Source organism: Furipterus horrens, unplaced genomic scaffold (genome assembly GCF_987537825.1).
Source record: "Furipterus horrens unplaced genomic scaffold, mFurHor1.1.pri manual_scaffold_5, whole genome shotgun sequence".
NCBI classification, from domain to species: Eukaryota; Metazoa; Chordata; class Mammalia; order Chiroptera; family Furipteridae; genus Furipterus; species Furipterus horrens.
The window spans coordinates 101,858,014-101,877,532 of record NW_028327175.1 but is presented as its reverse complement, the minus strand read 5'-3'; the positions used below and the strand labels follow the sequence as shown (position 1 = coordinate 101,877,532).

Genomic DNA, 19,519 nt, shown 5'->3' with positions numbered 1-19,519 from the left:
GCTTTATAGTTCACAGAGTGTTCGGAAGATTTTACCAACTTAAACAAATGGGTATTATTGTCCCCACCTGAGGAATAAAGAAGCTGTAGTTCAGAGTATTTGTTACTTCCTCAAGGTGATACAGTGAACAACAGAGCCAGGACTACATCCCAATTCCCACCTCCAACCAGAGCATCCTGCTTTTCTTTCTGCTACCATGTACCCTCTCTCCCAGCAAACTATCTGCTTATCCTCAGCAGGTTCCTTATCATTATTACCAGTGACATCTCATTTCTATTAGAAATCATATTTCTTCTTTTAAGAAATGCTTGTTGGTCCTTCACTTATCCAGCAAGTATCTACCTATGTATCTATCTATTTATTATTTTAAATTTTTTATTTTGAAATTACAGTTGACATACAATATAGTAGGTTCAGATGTACATCATAGTGATTAGACAATTATACAATTTACGAAGTGATTCCCTCTGACAAGTCTAGTACCCGCCTGGCACATACATAGTTATTACATTATTGACTATATCCCCTCTACTGTACTTTACCTCCCTGGGACTATTCTGTAATTGCCAACTTGTATTTCTTAATTCCTTTACCTTTTTCACCCTTTCTCCTAACCCCCCTACCATTGGCAACCATCAATTTGTTCTTTGTATCTATGAGTTTACTTATTTTGTTTTTTAGATTTCACATATAAGCAAAATCATATGATATTTGTCTTTCTCTAGCATAATTACCCTCCGTTGTAGTTGTGCCTTGATTGCTGATGGCACACCGGTGGGAGGTGGCTGACCCTTGGGCTGACTGGTTATGAGGGCTGGCCATGACTACAGTGGATGAGCTGTTATCCAGGGGCTGACCCCATTGAGCGGGAGTTGCTTTAGTGGGGCTCTGTTACCCAGACTGCCCCTTGGGTATGACACTTGTGGAGTTGTTTGGGTGCTGCTCCTTTGTGGTCTGAAGCTGGCCACAAGGTGTGTTGGGTCTGGAGCCTCCTGGGAGGGGCTTCAGTGTAGGCCAAGTTCAGGTTCCACTTGTGCTGGGATTGAGGCTATTTGGTAGGAGCTGCAAAGTGATATGCTGTTGGCTGCTGCATGTGCTGGGCTAGGAGTTGCTTGGGAGAGGCTACGCTGTAGATTGAGGTTAGCTGGCACTTGTGTCTGGCTTGGGACCCTTTATTGGGCACTATGATGTGACCTGAAGCCAGATGCCACTTGTGCAGGCTTGTGGCTACTTAGGTGAAGCTGTTTCAGGTGAAGACTGGCCACCACTTATGTCAGGGTTGGGGCCACCTGATGGGATTTACGATGTAAATTGAGACTGGTCACCGCTTATGTTGGGCTGGGCGCTGCTTAGCAAGAGCTGCAAGGCATGTTGAGGCCAGCTGCTGCTTGTTTGGGGTTTGTGGCTCTTGAGAGATTTGGAGAATACCCACAGCATGAGCTGAGGCAGGCTCATTGGTGGAGGGGCAGCTGGAAGAGGGGCTGATGGGTGGAAGGAAGTTGGGTGGGACAGGGACAGAGGAAATCACTAGGGCGGGACTAAGCGGTTAGCCAGGTTAACCGAGAGTGGGTTGGAGCAACGGCACCTGCCAATTCTTCCCTCCCCAGAGAGTTGCGTCTGACTCCTGCACGACCAGTGGTTGTCGATTTAGTTCCTCCCCATTTGCTCCTGGTGCTTTTTGAGATGCTGCCCCTGAGCTGAAACTCAGAGCGAGTGACTTTGTGAGCAAGTGAGTTCGTGCATGGATCCCCGCAGAAGGCCTGGGAATCCAGCAGCCTGTCCATCTCACTTGGATACAGTTCTGGCTGGCTTTTACAACAAGATGTTATGGGACTTCTTTTCCTGGCACTTGTAAACAAAAGTCCAAAGGTACCCCTTTTAAAAGAAATGTATAGAGTTTATTCAGATAATGATTTACAAACTGGGAAATGTAGCCTTTAGTATGAACTGACAATACGTTCCAAAATGGAAGGGAAAGGGCATGGTTTACAAAGGCAAAAGTTGCAAGGAGCTATTGATCAAAGAGGTGGGTTGCTAGGGAAAACAAAAGCATAAACTTACACCATTTGTTTTCTGACTGGTAGGGGCAATTAGACTTTCAATAGTTGGCTGACTCAGTGATCAAGCAGGTGGGGTTGTGAGGTGAGAACAATGGGTAATACCTGATTCAGCATTTATCAAGTCCTCATTTCAGCTCAGGCCTGTAGAACAAAAAGGCTTTGGTCACATAATCTTAGTATAGGCAGTATTATTTAACAACGATGTAAGGAGTACAACTTAACAAACAGGACAATCAGCACATGGGGGCTGTGGGCTCTGCAGGCAGTTCCGGAGCTCAGAAGGGCAAAGTTAGGCTCTGCAAGCAGCTTCAGAGCTCATGCTGTAAAAATCCAAATACTGGGCCACAGATTATAGAATTAATTTCTTATAAATCCTCACACTGATGCCCCGGGTTGAGGAGCCCCTCGTTCCTCTGGGCGGGGGTGGGGAGGGTGGAGTGGGAGGGAGAGGACCTCTGCAGCCAAGATAAGATATCCCTCGTGATTCTTAATCGCCACACTGTGTGTGTGGGACTTGCCCATTCTGTATCTCTGCACCCCTCACACCAGTCTCCACGTGGCTTCTTCTTTATATCTTTAGATATAGGAATTATGTTCAGCTAGTCTCCTGGTGGTTCTCCATGATGGTTGTTCTGTAAATTAGCTGTAATTTTGATGTGGTTATGGGAGGAAGCAAGCACATAATGTACCTACTGTGCCACCTTGACTGGAAGTCCCAACAAGTATTTATTGATTCTAATATTTCATTGAGTCTAAGACAGTCATTGATTTAATAACAGATTTTTCAGAAAAAAAATTACACTGTGTACAAAAATACTGAAGTTAAAATATTTTTTTTTCTGTCTGGACTTTAAAGCACAGAATTGATGAAATGTATTTCTAACTTATGACATCATATATTTATCTTGACACATTGACTCACCATGTTGCTCTTTATTGTCATAATCCAAGTTTAAATTTAAGCCATAGTTACCAAATTGGGAATATGCACTTAAATTACCCTTCGCATCCTGGCTGGTGTGGCTCAGTGGATTGCGCGCTGGCCTTTGAACTGAAAGGTCACTGGTTCTATTCTCAGTCAGGGCACATGCCTGGGTTGTGGGTCAAGTCCCCAGTTGGGGGGAGGGGTGGCATGAGAGGCAACCACACATTGATGTTTCTCTTCCTCTCTTTCTCCTTCCCTTCCCCTCTCTCTAAAAATTAAATAAATAAAAAATAAGTAAGAAAAAAGAAAAAATAAAATCACCCTTGGCTACTGGCAGTTGTTCTCTGCTTGCATTGGCATGCTTGTCAAAGCCTCCGCCTATAATCTGAATGGTTTTAACAACTTTAATAATAAGGGTATGATCTTAAGGATAGGTTTATCTTTGGTTTAATTACTTTCTGCTAGAAGTTAAGCACCTTTTTTTGAAATCCAGCTGAAACTTATTAATACCTTTGCCAAAGGATATATTTTGGCAGGTCTACAATCATTCTTCACGACTCACGAATGACATCAACATTTCCGAGATCTGACCTGTTTTAGATCCTTAGCAACTTCTACTGCCTTTGTCAAGCCAAAGGCCATCTGCACACTCAACAACTTCCTAGTTCAGTGGTGAATCTTAGTGTATTTTTTGTTTTTATTAACTATTTAGTAGATACAAAATATCTGTAAGTTATGTACAAAATGTAAATAACTGTGTACCCATCATTCTTTTTCAAATGAACATTTCCATGACATTTGAAGGACCCTGTGTGCTCTTCCCCCATTCCATCCTCTCAACACTTGACCTGAAGTTTATGCATCTTTTTCTCAATGCTTTTTGTCAGTCCTACCACTTATGTACGAATTTCTAAGATTATGATTAATTAATATGTTTGGAATTTTATGTAATGGGATTATGCTGCCCCATATCCTTTAGTGAATTGCTTTCCCAGCAGCTTAAGTCCTGTTTTATCAACTGTTTTCAATAATTTTCACTGCTCTTACATTTTACTGTATGGGCGTTCCCCTCCCCTCCCCCCCGCCCCAGTTCTTAGCGATTACAAATAGTGTTGCTATAAACATTATTAGGTCTCCCGCAGATGTACTATATTCTCCAGGGAAGATGTATATCTTCAAGTTTACTGGGTAATGACAAATTGTTTTACAAAGTGATAGTACCAAATTATATTTTAATCAGCAGTGGTTAAAACAAACACACACACTCAGGCACACACGCTATACTCCCACTCATCACGGACAACACACTAAACACGTGCACAGGTCGGTACAAAAACCCACATCCATGAACTACACACGCAGATACAGAAATGTACGTCACGCACCTCACGCATGCCTACGCAGTGCGCACGTACTCACACAGCAGCCCCAGACACAACCCAATCAGGAAGCGTGGTCTCCGGCTCCCTCCACCGAGGAATCTTGTCCCGGCCGCGCCGCCGTTGGACGCCAGGTGTCGGAGGTCAAGACATCGTTGGCCGTGGCATTTTATTCCACCCGGAAACCACGGCTGTGGGACCCTGATTAGCCTGAGTCGCGGCTGCGTAAGCCGGGCTGGCCTGTGATCCTCGCGTCGGTCCCGCGGAGCCCGACACTGCTCCCGGAGCGGCGGGGAGGATGGTGCCGAGCGGCCCCGGGCCCGCCGCTCGCCCCCGCGAGTGAGCTCGGAGCGGCCACGGGCGTCCGCCGAGTAGCTGGCCGGGCTGGGCCCGGGGCGCGCCGCTGCCCGCCGGGGCAGGGTGAGCCGGGGCGCGCGGGCCGGGGTCTGGGATCAGTCGGGGCTGAGCGCGGGCCGGGAAGGGACCGCGCTGGTCGGGGGCGGTGTTTCGGGTCGGGTTTCTTCATCTCCGCTGAGGCCTGGAGCCCCCGGCGCTGCTGCGGGTGGGGGTCGTCACGCGTTAGCCCTGCGCTGGTGACCTCGGCCTGGTCGCTCGCCACCGGGGTTTGGCCACCCCGTACCCTGCCGGCCCTCGGGATGACTGGACTCCCCATGTTTGGCGCTGAGGCTTGGATTATTTGGATTTGTCCTGGGGAGCGTTTTGGTAGTTTGCCGTTTTTGACTGGGGAATGTTTACGTTTGCAAATTATACTGTATATTCATCTCAGAAAGAAGATGGGAGGTAGAGTTACACGTATATGCAGAAACTTAGAGTGAAATACTGGTACTTTGTGTGTCAAGCTTGTTAAATATTCAGAGATGGGTGGATTAGTATCTTCACTTACATTGTCGTTAAGGAAATTAAGGAGTGGCTTTAAGGTAATCTAGAGGCATTTACTTCTAGTTCCCTGAATAGGCACCATCAGGAATAAAACAAGGCCTGTTGGGTTGTTTTGAATTGTGTGTGAACAACCATAACCGGTGGACAGCTGGTGAGGGGGCCTTTGCTGGAGAATCAGATGTCTGTAGTTTAGTTCTCAACGAGCAGGTTACAGCCCTCACCGAGTGATGGACAGTGAGCTGCTTTGCCGCCTGCTTTGGCAGGAAAGATTGAGGCTCCTCCCGAACTGTTACTTTCCTGCCTTAGAGGTGAGCTGTGATAGCAGGTAGTGGGAGGGAAAGCGCCACGGCTGGTGACGAATATTTGGTAAATTGGTTTGTTCCTGTAGCCCTCTTTCTGGTCAGCTTGGGATCTGAGCATTTGTATCCCATCTGTAGATGAGGGCTTGCTCAGTCTGAGCTTGAACGGTAAGAGCGCCTTCCTGCTTCCTCATTTCATCTTGGGATTCTGAAAGGGAGCAGACCTGTTGTGCAACTAGTAAAGGACAGGAAGGCCTTCTGTGACCTATGGGGGTGGGGTGGGCTACACGCAGTTCTGGGTACTGAGATCACCAAATGCCCACTGAGCCCACGTTCTCTAGTTGGGCTCCATCTGCAGCTGCTGCAGGAAAGAGAGACAGACCTAAGTACAAATATAGTCTGTGCCTGCAAATAACTTAGAGAAAGTAATAGACTATAGAATGTGGCAGGACTTAATTGCATCCAGAGTTACCAACTAGTAGGGATTTTGTTATGCTTAGGTTCAGAAAAGGCTTCATAAAGGAAGTGACTTTTGAGGTGGACCTTGAAGGATCCAGGGGATTTGGGCCATTCAGAATTAGCTGGAAAATGAAAAAGCTAGGGCCAGTTGGTGGAATAGCACTCAGATTAGTTAGCCGGGCAGACAGCTGGTTAAGGGTTAAATGCTTTTCTGAAAACTGAAAAGCATAGGCTGCCTAGTCTGACTTTTGGTAGATTTCTGCGTCCTAAAGAATTGTTTTCATTTGGTGAGTTCATCTTGTTCTTTTGGTCAGCCAGTTACATAAATCAGTGCCTAATTTATTTTAAGGACAATGAAAAAGATGTTCATTGTAATTCCTGTTTGGTGTTAATCAGAAATTTTAATTTGCTGTCTGTGGGTATTTCAGTGCCTGTGTTTAGTTTTAAGGAGCACAGCTCTGCCACTCTGGCTACAAATGAATAATAAATGGCAAGCTGTTTAGCCATTTTCTGAGTGTTTTTAATGACATCTTGTTCACGTCACAGAGATGTTGTTTCTCTTACTAACATGGTTGAAGAATCCTTTGAAGCCAGTGAAACAGGATGCCTTGTAATTGCGCTGGAACATCAAGCTCTAGTCTTAGGACCTCACTGACTTTTATTTTTTTTCCCTTGAGATATAATTGACATGCAATATTACATTAGTTTCATGTGTACAACATAATGGTTATATATTTGTATATATTGCACAGTGATCACCACAATAAATCCAGTTAACATCTTCACCACACATAGTTACAGGATTTTCTTCTGGTAAGGCAAACTTTTTTGTCAGCTTTCAAATACACAGTACAGTATTAACTATAGTCACCATGCTGTTCATGACATCCCAGTAACTGATTTTTATAACTGGAGGTTGGTACCTTTTGATTCCCTTTACCCATTGTGGCACCTCTGGCTGCCGCCATTCAGTTCTCTGTGTATATGAGCTTGTGTTGCTTTGAGAGAGGGGTTTAGTTTTGTTTTTGTTTTAGATTCCACATACATGTGAGATACAGTATTTGTCATTTTCTGACTTTTATTCACTTAGCATAATCCCATCAAGGAACATTTTGTTGCAAATGGCAAGATTTCATTCTTTTTTATGACTGAATTGTATATATACACCACATCCTTAGCTTTTCTTTAAACATACTCACCACTGCAATTTACCTTTTTAATGCTGCTTTTTGATTCTTTCCTCCTGATCCACTTCTTTATCTCCTTCTGACGCAACATGACAGCATAGAGGTGCTAGATCTTTGGGATGTTTTTGTCAGCATTAACGTGCCGCAGAATTCCATTGCCATGTAAGAGGGCTTATATATTTTTTACTATTACATTCCAATTAAAATGAAAAATAAAAAAAAGGAAAACGGTGGATAGTTTTTAGCAAATTGAATTTCCATTTAGGATTTATTTCGATAAACATAGAAATCCTTAAATGATCTTTCCAGGTACTCATTCTATGTATAATTACATACCTAAGTGTAGTCCTGGGGACTACATGACAGCCTTTGGTGATGCTGGTCTGCAGATGCTATTATTTGCCCGTTGGATTTGTGCTGTTCAGTTAGAGGTCCTGTCTTTAAAAAATCTTCCTGTCTTTAAACTGAGTTTGGTTGTTGTAATATTTTGTAACGAACTTTTAGTGTTCACTTAATCTTGTCATTGCTCATGATTTGTTTTCTTAAATGTCTTGTTTAATTGAGCTGTAATTGACATACACTAGTTCCAGGTGTATAAATAATGATTTGATATTTATATATATTGCAAAATGATCAACACAGATTAGTTAAAATCCATCACCACATGAGTTACAATTTTTTCTTTAAAAATATTAAATTTACTGGAGTATATTGGTTCATAACATTATATAAGTTTCAAGTGTACAATTCTGTAATACATTGTCTGTATGTTGCATTGTGTACTTATTACTTCAAGCCTAGTCTCCTTCTTTCGTCATGTGTTTAGCCCCATTTACCTTCTTCAACCTCCCACACTCCTCCTCTTGTAAACACCATACTGCTGTCTGTGTCTATGAGTTTATTTATTTATTGTTTTCTGTTTTATATCCCACACACGAGTGAAATCATATGGTTCTTGTCCTTTTCCATCTGACTTAATTTTGCTTAGCATAATACTCTCAAGAACCATCCATGTTGTTGCAAATGGCAGTATTTCATCCTTTCTTATAGCCAAGTAGTATTCCATTCTAGATATATATCACATCTTCTTTACCTAATCATCCATCAAAGGACACTTAGCTGTGAATAATGCTGCAGTGAAGATTGGTGTACATATATCTTTATAAATAAGTGTTTTAAAATTTTTCAGTAGATACCCAGAAGAGGGATTGTTGGGGCATATGGTAGCTCTATTCTTAATTTTCTTAGGAACCTTTGTGCTGTTTTCCATAGTGGTCATACCAGTTTACATCCCCAGCAGCAGTGTATACATTCCCTTTTCGCCATATCCTTTCTAACACTTGTTATTTCTTGTCTTATTGATAGTAGCCATCAGTTGTAAGGTGGTATCTCACTTTGGTTTTGATTTGCATTTCCCTTATAGTTAGTGAAGTTAACCATCCTTTCACTTATCTTTTGGGCTTTTGTATGTCTTCTTGGGAAAAGTGTCTGTTCAGGCCCTCTGCCCATTTTTTTTTTTTTTTTAAAGCAAACATATCTTCACCATTTTATTGTCATATAATAAAACAAAATGTGAAGCTTAGAACTGGATCAATTGGCCTTTTTTTCTTATTTCCTCCCGGTTCAAAATACTTGCATCTCTTAATTTCCAGCATCCTCTTAGATCTGCACTGGGCTTAATGTAGTCAAGCCTCATCAGTTTTAGCCTTTTTGTGGAAAATCAGCCTAATCTGCCCACCATAACCACTCTGCTTCCTGTCATAATGCCACTTCCCCGAGCATACAAAGAATCCTTGCCCTTCTTGTACTGTGTTACTTTTTGAGGTTGGTACTCACCACACTTCTTACAGAAAGTCAGGTGGGTTTTAGGAACATTTACCATGTTTGTGAGAGTGCTATTGGCATGGAAAAGCCCTCTGCTCATTTTTAAATTGGATTGTTTATTTTATTGTTGAGTTATATGAGTTCTCTATGCATTTTGGATATTAGCCATTTATTGGAGGTATTATTTGCAAATATCTTATCCCATCCAGCTGGCTGCCTTTTTGTTTCGTTGATGGTTTATTTTGCTCTGCAGAAGCTATTTAGTTTGATGTAGTTCTAGTCATTTACTTTTCCTTTACTTCCCTTGCCTTTGGTGTCAAATTCATAAAATCCTCTGAGACAAAAGTACATAAGTTTAGTGGCTGTGATTTCTTCTATGAATTTTATGATGTCAGGTCTTATATTTAGGTCTTTGATCCATTTTGAATTAATTTTTGTGTACTGTGTCAAATAGCAATCTAGTTTCTTTCTCTTGCAAGTGGCTTTGTAATTTTCCCAATACCATTTATTGAAGCGGCTTTCTTCATTGTATGTGTTAGGCTCCTTTGTCAAAAATTAGTAGTCCGTATACATGTGGGTTTATTTCTGGGCTTTCATTTCTGTTCCATTGGCCTATATGTCTGTTTTTCTGTCAATACCGTAGTGTTTTGATTATTGTAGCTTTGTATTGGGTTGACTACAAAGTCCTTTATGCTTTTCCCATAACATAAGAAACATTTTTCATTTTCACCAATAACTTTATTGATTTGGATATTTTGAGTTTGTTGGCTATCTCCTGCTATTGACTTCTAGTGGGTAGAGGCCAGGGGTGCTGTTAAGCATCTTCCAATATATAAGACATCCCCACAGCAAAGAATTATTTGGTCAAAATGGCAATAGTGCCAAGAAATATCGCAGACCACTATTGACATATTCCATCAGTCACAGTACCTTCTTCATACCCTGCACAAATCTTTTTTTGTGTTTCAGTTGTGTTTTTACCTTTCTTGAAATAATAAAGCATAATGCAAGGGCTTCTGGTAAAGATGGTGGCGTAGGCAGACATGGCTCACCTCTTCACACAACCACATCAAAATTAAATAAAATTAAACAAATAATAGAACAGCCATTACACAGAACTGTCAGAAATTGAGTTGAATGAAAGTCTGACAACTACGAAATTAAAGAAACCACATCCATTGAGATGGGTAGGAGGGGCGCAGATACGAAAGAGGCTGGTCCCTCACCCACATGTGGTGGATAAAAATTCAGGAGGGATATCTTGGGAGCAAGGAGACCCAGCCCCACACCAGGCCCTGAGCCCAGAGTTCCAGTGCCAGGAAGATAAGTCCCCATAACTTCTGGCTGCAAAAACCAGTGGGGGTTGAATCTGTGGGAGAAACTGCAGGAATCCCAAGCAGTTCCTTTTAAAGAACCCACACATGGACTTACTCAGACTCACTCCCTATGAACTGCAGCACCAGGGTAGCAACTTGAAAGGCACTAGTGACATATGGGGAGGAACAGAAGTGTCTAGCATCAAGATGACCAGAGGCCATTGTCCCTTTTCTGAACTCTCCCCACAGAGCCGGTAGGCTGGTGCCATATCAGAGACTCCATCAACCTGGCTAACACTGTTTGCCCCATCCTGTATTCCCCAGGGACTCTGCTCCACCCAACTTATAGGCCACCCAAGCTGCCTTTCCATATGATGGCTGGTCTTTGCTTCACAACTTCCTGTCTTCTCAAACAAGCTAAAGCAGCCTCACTAAGCCCCCTGCTCCCATACTTCTTGCCAAGTGGCCCCAGGCCCAGCACTAGCAGTAGCAGCCAGCCTAGATTCACAGCGTGGCTCTGCCTTGGAACCTCCAAACCCAGCACAAGTAGCAGCCATCTCAGTTTGCTTTACAGCTCAGGCAAGGTGGACCCAGGCAAAACACAAGTGGGGGCTACCCTTGGCCTGCACCACCTGGGAAAACTCAGAGCCTATGCACCCAGTGGACAGCTACATCAGCGTACTACCACACTGCATTCCAACAGCTGATCCCCCAAAGATGTTGGTGGTCAATGGTCACAGCCAGTCCTTGCCACTGACTGGCATAGGTAGATCCCTCTCATAGAACCTGCCAACAGCAGTCAAAGCTCAACTACAAGTGAAGGGTGGTACTCAGCGCACATGAAGGGTGCACCTCAAGTGCCCAGCTTGGGTGATAGGGAAAGCTGTGCCACTGGACCATGCAGGACACCTACTACATTAGGCCACACTGCCAAGACATGGAGTCAAAGCTGCTCTACCTAATACATAGAAACAAACATAGGGAGGCTGCTAAAATGAGACAAAGAAACATGGCCCAAATGAAAGAACATATCAAAACTACAGAAAAAGAGCAAAATGAAATGGTAATAAGCAGTCTTTCAGATGCAGAGTTCAAAACACTGGTTATAAGGATGCTCAAGGAACTTAGTGAGGACCTCAGCAGCATAAAAAGGATCCAGTCAGAAACGAAGGGATACACTAATTGAAATAAAAAACAATTCACAGGGAAACAACAATAGAGTGGATGAAGCCAAGAATCAGATCAATGATTTGGAACATAACAAAGCAAAAAACAACCAATCAGAACAAGAAGAAAAAAGAATCCAAAAAAATGAGGATAGTGTAAGCAGTCTCTGGGAAAACTTCAGGCATTCCAACATTTGCATCATAGGGGTGCCAGAAGGAGAAGAGCAAGAAATTGGCAATCTATCTGAAAAAATAATGAAAGAAAACTTACCTAATTTGGTGAAGGAAATAGACATACAAGTTCAGGAAGCACAGAGAGTCCCAAACAAGATGGATGCAAAGAGGCCCACTCCAAGACTCATCATAATTAAAATGCCAAAGGTTAAAGATAGAGAGAATCTTAGAAGCTGCAAGAGAAAAGCAGAAATTTACCTGCAGGGGAATTCCCAGAACACTGTCTACTGACTTCTCAAAAGAAACCTTGCAGGCTAAAAGGGAGTGGCAAGACATATTCAAAGTTATGAAAAGCAGGAACCTATAGCCAAGATTGCTTTACCCAGCAAAGCTATTGTTTAGAATCAAAGGGCAGATAAAGAGGTTCCCAGACAAGAGAAGACTAAAGGAGTTTATCATCACCAAACCATTATTATATGAAATATTAAGGAGACTTATTTAAGAAAAAGAACCAGGTCAAGACTATGAACAATAAAATGTCAATATATATGTATTTATCAACAATTGAATCTAAAAAACAAACTAAACAAGAACAGAATCATGGATATGGAGAGGGTGGAAAGGGTTTTTTTTAAAAAGTATATTTTATTGATTACGCTATTACATTGTCCTAATTTTTTTCCCCTTTGCCCACATCTGCACAGTACCTCTCTTCCCTCAAGCAATCCCTCACGCCCCCCTCCCCCCAAGTTCATGTCCGTGGATCTTGCCTATAAGTTCTTTGGCTTCTCCATTTACTTGACTATTCTTAACATCCCCCTGTCTATTTTGTACCTACCAATTATGCTTCTTGATTCTTTTCCACCATTCTTCCCCTTCCCCCTCACCACTGATAACCCTCCATATGATCTCCATACCTATGATTCTGTTCCTATTTTAATTGTTTGCTTAGTTTTTGTTTTTTATTCATTTGTTGTTAGTTGTGAGTTTGTTGTCATTTTACTGTTCATCGTTTTGATCTTTTTTTTTCCTTAAATGTGTTCCTTGAACATTTCATATAATAAGGGCTTGGTGATGATGAACTCCTTTAGCTTTACCTTATCTGGGAAGCACTTTATCTGCCCTTCCATTCTAAATTATAGTTTTGCTGGATAGAGTAATCTTGGTTGTAAGTCCTTGCTTTTCATCACTGTCAATACTCCTTGCCAGTCCCTTCTTGCCTGCAAGGTTTCTCTTGGGAAATCAGCTGATAGTCTTACAGGAACTCCTTTGTAGGTAACACTTCTTTTCTCTTGCTGCTTTTAAGATTCTCTCTTTATCTTTAACCTTTGGCATTTTAATTATGATGTGTCTTGGTGTGGTCCTCTTTGGGTCCAGCTTTTTAGGACTCTGTGCTTCCTTGACTTATATGTCTATTTTCTTTGCTAAATTATGGAAGTTTTCCTTCATTGTTTTTTCAAATAAGTTTTCAATTTCTTACTTTACTTCTGGCACCCACATGATCGGATGCTGGTACGTTTAAAGTTGTCCCAAAGCCCTGGCTGCTGTGGCTCAGTGGGTTGAGCGTTGGCCTTCGAGCCAAGTGTCGCCGGTTCGATTCCCAGTCAGGGCACATGACTAGGTTGCACATCAGGTCCCCAGTTGGGGGCGCGAGTAAGAGGCAACCACACAGTGATGTTTCTCTCCCTCTCTTTCTCCTTTCCCCTCTTTTTAAAAATAAATAAATAAATTATTTAAAAATAATGATAAAGTCGTCCCAGAGGTTCCTAAGCCTGTCCTCATTTTTTTCAATTCTTGTTTCTTTATTCTGTCCTGGTTGATTGTTTATTTCTTCCTTATGTTCCAAATTGTTGATTTGAACCCTGGCTTCCTTCTCTTCACTATTGGTTTCGTGTGGATTTTTCTTCATTTCACTTAGTGTAGCCTTCACTTTTTCCCTTATGTGTTTTCTGTACTCAGTCATTTCTTTGAGCATTGTTATCACCAGTGTTTTGAACTCTTCATCTGTTAGGTTGGCTGTCTCCTTGTCACTTAGTTCTCCCCTCTGGAGCCTTGATCTGCTGCTTCTTCTGGGCCATACTTCTCTGTTTCCTCAACTTGACAGTCTCCAGTGTTTTCCTCTGTGTATTAGATAGAGCTCTCGCACTTTTTATGTTGAAAAGGGTGGAGCCTTAGGTATTCATCAGTTCTGGGTAACTGGTTTCACAGCCTTGTGGTGCTGTATGTAGGGGAGGGGCTAGGGAGGAAACAATGCCACTTGCTCAGCACTCGCCCCTTTTCCAGTCACTTCACCTGCTTCCCATATGCGACTGGCGCCCCTCTAACTGTTACCCTGTTGTTGGTTCCCAGAATGAGGGGGTTTGCATACATTCTAGGACTGTGGGGGCCATTGTCCCTTTTCTGAACCCTCCCTCACAGAACCACAGAGCCTCTAAATGGACTCTCCTGAGAGATGGGCAGTTTCTGTCTCCGCCCCAACCCCCACTGATTTTCATAGCCAGAAGCAGTGAGGCTTTATTTTCCCAGAGCTAGAATTGTAAGCTGTGTGGTCTGCCCTGGGACTGGGATTGCTCCCCAGGTGTCCTTCCTGGCTTTTATATCACGTGACACCTCATTCCATTGGCCAGCCACAGCCACTGTCTTGGCGGCTTTCACCACCACACCTCGACCTCTCCACCCCGGCTCCCTGGCTCCACCCCTTCTATCTGTCTGGATGAGTATTACTATTTTATATCTTTGTTTGTTGGATTTCATGCAGTTTGATTTTCTGGTAGTTCTGGTTGTTTTTTGTTTTCAGGTAGTGTAACCCTTCTTATGGTTATGCAAGGAGGCAAAAATGTGTCTACGTGTACACCTCCATCTTGGCCAGAAGTCCCAGAGAGGGTTTTGATACTTGCCAGATGGGAGGGGAGTATGGGGTTATGGGTGAAGAGGTGAGGGGATTAGGAATACAAATAGATCATTACAGAATAGCCATAGGGATATAAAATACACTATAGAAAATGGAGCAGCCAAAGAACCTACGCATGACCCATGGGCATGAACAATGGTGTGGGGATTGCCTGAGGGAGAGGGTATGCTGGGTGGAGGGGGGCAAAGAGGAAAACATTGGGGCAACTATATAGCATAATCAATAAAATACAATTTATAAAATAAAGTAAATACAATGAAAACATTGCATATATTCTTCCATCTTTAGTATTAAAATGGCTGCACAAAAATTCACCAATATTGATAAGTTTTTTAATGCACGCTGATATGACACCTGTCACAATACAATCTAACAACTAAGTGCTGCTAGAGCCATCATACAGAAAAAACAATGGACTTTTTGGCCAACCCAATAATTTGCAATCAAGGATTGTAATGCCTCTGGCTTTCTTCTTTTCTTGGGATTGCTTTGGCTATTTTGGGTCTTTTGTGGCTCCATACAAATTTGACGATTTTCTTATTCTATATCTTTGAAAAATGCCATTGGGATTTTGATGGGCATGGCATTAAATCTGTGTTACTTTACGGCCATTTTGACTGTGTGGATTCTTCCAATCTATACACAGTATATTTCCATTTCTTTGTGTTTTCTTCAGTCTCTCTCAATAGCATCTTATAATTCTCAATGTATAGGTTACTTCACATCCTTTGTTTATTCCTAGGTATTTTATTCTTTTTTGTTGCTCTTACAAATGGAATTGTTTTTTATATATTTTTCTGAAATTTTATTGTTAGTCTGTAGGAGAGCAGTGGATTTTTGTACATTGATTTTGTATCCTGCAACTTTACTGTATTTGTTTATTGTTTCTACTAGTTTTTTGGTGGAGTCTCTGGGGTTTTCTATATAAGGAATCGTATCATCTGCAAAAAGGGACAATTTTACTTCTTCATTCTCAATTTGGATGCCTTTTATTTCTTTCTCTGTCTGATTGCTCTGGCTAGGACTTCGAGTACTGTGCTAAAGAACAGTGATGAGAGTGGGCATTCTTGTCTTGTTCCTGATCTTAGAGGAAAAGCTTTCAGTTTTTTTGCCATTTAGTATGATGATAACTGAGGGTGTGTCATATATGGCCTTTATTATGTTCAGGTACTTTCCTTCAGTTTATTGAGTGTTTTAATTATAAATGTATGTTGTATTTTGTCAAATGCTTTTTCTGCATTTATTTATTTGGTCATATGATTTTTATCCCTTATTTTGCACATATGTTGAGCCCTCCCTGTGTCCCTGGAATGAACCCTACTTGATTATAATGTGTTATCTTTTTAATATATTGTTTGATTTGATTTGATAATGTTTTGTTTAGAACCTTTGCATCTATATTGATCAGAGATATTGGTCTGTAGTGTGTGTGTGTGTGTGTGTGTGTGTGTGTTATCCTTGCCAGATTTTGGTATCAAAGTAGTGTTGGCCTCATAAAGTGGGTTAGGAAGTATTGCCTGTTCTTCAGTTACTTGGAAGAGTTTGGGAAGGGTAGGTATTAAATCTTCTTTGAATGTTTGATAGAAGTTACTAGTGAAGCCATATAATCCTGGACTTTTGCTTTTGCGGGGGAAGTTTTTGATGACTGGTTTATTTTCCTTACTGTTGACCAGTCTCTAGATTTTCCAGTTCTTCATGGTTCAGCCTAGGAAGGTTATGTGTTTCTAAGAATGTGTCCATTTCTTTAGTTTATCAAATTTGGAGGTATATCTTTTCATAGTATCTTTCTTTTTAATCCTCACCTGAGGGCATGGTTATTGATTTTAGAGGGAGGGGAAGTAAGGGAGAGAAAGAGGGAGAGAAACATGATATGAGCGAGAAACATCATTTGGTTTCCTTTTGTATGCGCTCCAACCGGGGACAACCTGCAACCTAGGCATGTGCCCTGACTGGGAACAGAACCTGCAACCTTTCAGTTTGCAGGTTGATGCCCAACCAACTGAGTGATGCTGGCCAAGGCTTCATAGTATCTTGCATAGGCCTTTGTATTTCTGTGGTGTTCTGTTGTAACTTCTCTTCCGTTTCTGATTTTGTGTCTTTTCTCTTTTTTTCCTTAGTGAGTCTAGTTGGAGAATTGTCAATTTTATTAATCTTTTTAAAGAACTTACTCTTTGTTGCATTAATTTTTCTCTTGTTCTCTATTTTGTTTAATTCTGCTCTAATTTTTAGTATTTCCTTTTTTCTACTGACTTTGGGCTTCATTTGTTCTTTTTCTAGAGTTTAAGGTGAAATGTTAGATTGTTTATTTGAGCTTTTTCTTGTTTTTTGAGGTAGGCCTGTAATGCTATAAACTTCCCTCTTATTACTACTTTTGTTGTATCCCCAAAATTTTGATATATCATTCTTCTCATTTGTTTTCTCTAGGTATCTTTTGATCTCTTGTTTCTGCTGCGACCCAGTCATTGTTTAGTAGCATGTTGTTTAATCTCCACTTATTTGTGGTTTTCCTGCTTTCTTTTTGCAGTTTTCAATTTCAAAGCTTTGTGGTCAGAGAATATACTTATGATTTTAATCTTATTAAATTTGTTGAGGCTTGTTTTGTGCCCCAACAAGTGGTCTCTTTTTTATAATAGAATTTTCCACATTCACTGTGGAAGAATATGTATTTGGTGTTCTGCGATAAAAAGCTCTGTAAATATCAATTATGTCCATTTGGACTGATGTGTTGTTTAAGGCCAGTATTTCCTTATTGATTTTCCCTTTGGTATTGTATCCATTGCCGTCAATGGGGCGTTTAGGTCATAATAATGGTGTTTTTGTCAGTTTCTTCCATTAGTTCTGTTAGCAATTTCTTTATATATTTTGGTGCTCCCAGGTTGGTTGCATATATCTTAATAAGTGTTATGTCTTCCTGATGTATTGTCCTCTTTATCATTATAAAATGTCCATCTTTGTCTCCTGTTACTTTTTTAAATCTTGAAATCTTATTTTTTCAGCTATATGTTGGCTACACTTGCTTTCCTCTGGATGCCATTTGCTTGGAGTGGCATTTTTCCACACATTCACTTTGATTCTATGTTTGTCCTTGCAGCTGAGGTGTGTTCTAAAGGCAGCATATAGTTGGGTTTTGTTTTTTAATCCATCCTGCTACTCTGCTTTTTTATAATTTTTTAAAAATCCTTACCTGAGGATATGTTTATTGATTTTAGAGAGAGAGGAAGCGTGTAGGGAAGAGAGAGAGGGAGAGACAGACACAGGCATGGACATACAGAGAGAGAAACATCAGTCGGTTGCCTCCCATACATGCCCTGACTGGGGATCGAACCCACAACCTAGGCATGTGCCTTGACTGAAAATCAAACCTGCAGTGTTTTGGTGAATATGACAACACTCCAACCAGCTGAGCCAGGGCTATTCTGTACTTTTTAATTGGTGAGTTCAGTCCGCTTACATTTAGGGTGATTATTGATATATGAAGTTTTCCTGTAGCCATTTCATCTTGTTTTCTGATAGCTGTGTCTCTACATTGTTTCTTTTCCCTTGTATTTCTGTCTGTTGTTTATTCTCTGATTTTTTTCTCCTTTTCCTCTTTTTATGTTATGTGTCTCAGCTCTAGGTTTTTTGTTTTTTGTGGGTAGCATTAGGTTTATGTAAAAAATGTTTTGTATATAGTAGTTGTACTTCAGGTTGCATCTTATCTCCGTTCTCCTGTGCAAGTTCAGTCCTTTTCCTCCTCCCCTTTTATGTTTTTGTTGTCACAAATTATCTTTTTATGTTGTGAGTTCATTTCTAAATTGCGGTGGCTATTGTCTTTTTTTAAAAATGTTTTTACCTCCCTTAAACTTGGCTGTATTTAAGTGTTTAATACTCTATTCTGAACAAGGTTGCAATTTCCTGCTTCTGTCTGTTAGTCATCTCACTCCTAGTTTTGTATCCTTTTGTTTTTTTTTTGTTTTGGGTAGAACACCTCTCAGCATTTCTTGTGGTCAATTCCCTTAGCATTTGTATGTTTAGAAAAGCCTTTACTTCTTCTTCATATATAAAGGGCATCTTTGTTGGATATATTATTCTCAGCTGGTAATTTCTCTCAATAATTTGAATATTTGATTCCACTCTCTCCTAGCTTGTAGCGTTTCTGCTGAAAAATCCGAAGATAATCTAATGAAGTTTCCTTTATAAGTTATTGTATTCACTAGATGCCTTGAAAATTCTTTCTTAGTTGTTGTTGTTTACAGTTTTAATATAATGTGCCTTGGAGAAGGTCTTTTTGGATCAATATAATTTGCTTGGATTTGAAGATCCTGTTCTTTCTATAGGTTTGGGAAGTTCTCATGAATTATTTGTTTGAATAGGCTCTCTGTTCCCTTCTCCCTCTCTTCTCCTTGGGGTATACCCATTATTCTTATATTGCTCTCTCTAATGGAGTCAGATAGTTCTCATAGAATTATTATTATTGTTTTTTTACTCTCGATTCTTTTCTTTCACCTGAGTCATTTCTAGATTTTCATCTTCTGTGTCACTAATTCTTTCATCTTTCAATTTTTACTGTGATGTACCAAGAGTGTATTTCTTTATTTTTCCTGCTTAGGGTTTGCTAAGCTTGAGTGCATGGTTACTATCTTTCAACCATTTTGGGGAAATTCTGCACCATTATTTCTTTAAATTTCTTTTGGTTCTAAGCATTGTAGGTCTATGAGATCTTTCTCCATTCTCCAGACAAGTCCGCAAGCACTATCTACTCAGCAGAAGTTTTGTGGAAGAAAATTGCTGTACAGGGAACATTAGCCCCTGAATTTGAGGTTCCTTCAGAGTCTCTCCTATACCAAACAATATACAGTCATTAAGAGTTAAGTTGGTTTCTACTTGTCTCAGCAAGGGTCTGCTGCCTATTGTAGGGTTACTCCTGCACTTGTCCACGC

The 19,519-nt window shown here is 40.9% G+C and overlaps 1 protein-coding gene across 2 annotated transcripts in view; it reads left to right on the top strand.

The window, feature by feature from the left end:
- Positions 1–4,412: 4,412 nt before the first annotated feature.
- TMEM248 (transmembrane protein 248) overlaps positions 4,413–19,519 on the top strand; it is a 29,528-nt gene continuing 14,421 nt past the window's right edge. For both annotated transcript variants that reach the window (XM_090276916.1, XM_090276917.1), the window contains exon 1: positions 4,413–4,784. The gene's annotated coding sequence lies outside the window, so the exon portion shown is untranslated. The remainder of the gene's footprint in view (positions 4,785–19,519) is intronic.